The sequence below is a fragment of the Prosopis cineraria genome, unplaced genomic scaffold (genome assembly GCF_029017545.1).
Source record: "Prosopis cineraria cultivar Desert tree isolate PC_DT_omini unplaced genomic scaffold, ASM2901754v1 PC948, whole genome shotgun sequence".
NCBI classification, from domain to species: Eukaryota; Viridiplantae; Streptophyta; class Magnoliopsida; order Fabales; family Fabaceae; genus Prosopis; species Prosopis cineraria.
Window position 1 is genome coordinate 35,381 of NW_026556273.1, and position 3,279 is coordinate 38,659.

Below are 3,279 nucleotides of genomic sequence, written 5' to 3' on the forward strand. Positions count from 1 at the left end.
ATTTTAAATATACTTTAGGACTATCAGTATAAATATACAACCTAATTTATCAATTATAATATATAATAATTAAAGGATTTATCAACTTCAATACAATACAATAATAAAATAATAATATTAAAATCAATGTATAAATTCAATATGATTGAAAACATAACTAAAAATTAAACAAATAAATTAATTAAAAATCAAATTGTGAAATTGTTATGTGTATGATATATTACAGTGTATGTATGTATATATATGGATGTATGTAAATAAGCTGGTTAATTAGGCCCGTAAGCTTGGTGTTAAATAATTAGATTTAATCTATTTAATTAATTTGATTTAATTAAAAGCTTAAACTTACCTCTATATATATATATAATTAATAAATAAGTTGAATTACACTTGAAATAGGTTAGGACATAAGTCACTGATATGGGCGTGGCTTATTCTCGCCCTGCCTAAAGTGGAGGGGGAAAAATTTAATTAAATCGCAATCGAGGGACCTTTCAAGTCCGAAAATGCCTATAAATAACCCATAGGCGAATCTCGAACCATAGCCACACCCGAACACTTTCCACACCTACGACGTAATAGGGAGATATGGGGGGTTGGGCTATAGCCGTGCACGGTGGCGCCGGCGTCGATCCTAATCTCCCAGCCCATTGTCAAGATAAAGCCAAGCAACTTCTCACTCGCTGTCTCCAACTCGGTATCTCTGCTCTTAAGTCCAATCTTCCTGCCATCGATGTCGTTGAACTTGTCGTAAGTGTATCTTTCTTTCTCTGCATCTCCATCTTCAAAACTCTCTCTCTCTCCCCTCACATGAAATCAAGAAGTCTATTAGCAAACCCCATCTCAATTACCCGTTCATAATGCGCGGCTCTTCAGCCACAAGTTCCGATTACAGCCGCCGTCCCATGCACGCTCTTTCACAGTTTACTTAGTTGAACTAGACATTCCATTAACACGCACGCACGCACTTGTTAGCTAGCAGGCGTTGGTTGATTTCCGAATATATATAATGGGTGGCGTGTGAATGTGATAGGTGAGAGAACTGGAAACAGATCCGCTGTTCAACTCGGGACATGGATCTGCGCTGACAGAAAAAGGGACGGTGGAAATGGAGGCAAGCATCATGGAAGGTACAAAAAGACGATGCGGTGCCGTCTCAGGCCTTACCACCGTCAAGAACCCGATATCGCTGGCCCGCTTGGTGATGGACAAATCCCCTCATTCATACCTCGCTTTCTACGGCGCTGAAGAATTCGCCAGGCAGCAGGTTCGTCAATCTTTTTTCCTGTTTTCACTCATTCTTCAGACCCCTATCGCCAATTCGTCTCTCCACCCAGTTCGGATCAGTTTTCATGGCTGGAAAAGTCTCCCACTTTTGTCTTGTCACCGACTCCGTTTCATTTTCCATATACCAACGGCTATATATTTACGTCTTACGTGCAACCACTCTCGGTTGTGGCAATTTTGCCTCGTTGTATGGGCGGTATTTCCGTACTATTTGTTAATAAATAAATAAATAAATATATCTCTGATTTTTTAAAATTAATATGAAAAGAAGCTGGAGTAATTTGGTATCGTGTAAAATGTGTAGGGTGTGGAAACAGTGGACAACGAATACTTCATCACACCTGAAAATGTTGGTATGCTGAAGCTGGCAAAGGAAGCGAATGCTATTCTGGTACACCTCTCTCTCTGTCCGTGAAAATTAAGAATCATGAGTAATTTCAAAGGAGACTCAGTATCTTGGACGCAGTTTGATTACAGGATCCCAGCCGGAAGCGAAACGTGCGGTGCAGGGGTAGAGAAACCACTGCAGATGAATGGACTGCCCATCAGCATATACGCGCCGGAGACGGTGGGTGCGTGGTGGTGGACAGCGAGGGGAGGTGTGCGGCGGGGACGTCAACGGGAGGGTTGATGAACAAAATGACCGGAAGGATCGGAGACTCGCCGTTAATCGGCGCCGGGACCTACGCGTGTGACGTGTGCGGGGTATCGTGCACCGGGGAGGGGAGGCCATCATAAGGGGGACACTGGCGCGTGAGGTGGCGGCGGTGATGGAGTACAAAGGGCTGAAACTTCAGGAAGCAGTGGACATGGTAATCAAGGAAAGGCTTGACGAAGGGATGGCTGGGTTGATCGCAGTGTCCAAGAGTGGTGAAGTTGCCTATGGCTTCAATTGTAATGGCATGTTCAGGGGCTGCGCCACTCAGGAAGGTTTCATGGAAGTTGGAATCTGGGAATAGATTGTGCAACGTCACTGTTTGTACTTTTACTTTCCCCTCTGCGTTGCTCTGCATGTCTTATCTTTATTCCAACCAGGGTCCTCTGGCTAGCATTTTGTTCTCTGTAACTCCACAATATAATGCTCAAATAAATAATAGTTGTTTGTTCCTTCAAATGAACTCCTTTTTGTTTCTCTAAATTTTCAACATTGATTCTGGAGGCTTTTATGTAAAAGTTCTTGTAGTAACATTGGCAAAAAAAGAAAGAAAGAAAGAAAGAAACTAAAAAATGTGATCATCGGTGCCAGCAAAACAAAAGTTTTATCCCGCTGCACAAGATCATTCATTCCAAGCGCACACCAAACTAAGCAAGATATGCAGTAGCTGGAAGGATGCAGATTCAATCTTGCTTGTAATCTTATGTTATTAGTGTCTGCCTCTCTATGTGAAAAAAGACATCATTTTTTTAAAGTCCCAGTCCACAAACCAGAAAGAATAGGTCATGAAACAGGCATTCATAGACCGCCGCATGAAACAGTTAATTACTGAAAGGGAATACAATATTCGACAGAGAACGTGGTCCAGCTTTCCCCTTTAGAGCATCTCCTTGAATTGTATTTTGCTCAAAAGCTAGTATATAAAAAGGAGGGGCGCAACATTCGGCGCTGGAATCATGAAATGATCCTTCTTCAATTATTTATAACCTGTGAGATGTAGCAATTTACATAGACCTTAATTATATTTGCCTGCTTTCTTGATAGAAATTATCCCATTTAGTGGTTTATATGCTCAACAATTCCTGGATGTTATATATATAGCTTAATCATAGCTTACTAAGTTTTGAAAGCTTGTGCGTCTTAACTTAAAATAAAAGACGGGGTCGCGACATATGGTTTGTTTTGAACTCGATCTATCTGCAATAATGGATGTGGAAGTAACTTGACAAACTAAAACAGAAGTTTGGAAGCTGATGGGAACTCATTTATGAAGCTAAGTTTTACAAGAGTCTACTCTCATGAACTCATGTATATATTTGTTTGCCGGAAAAGTCAAT

The 3,279-nt window shown here is 41.0% G+C and overlaps 1 pseudogene; it reads left to right on the forward strand.

The window, feature by feature from the left end:
• Positions 1-533: 533 nt before the first annotated feature.
• On the forward strand, positions 534-2,272 carry LOC129298882 (probable isoaspartyl peptidase/L-asparaginase 2; annotated as a pseudogene).
• The last annotated feature ends 1,007 nt before the right edge of the window (positions 2,273-3,279 follow it).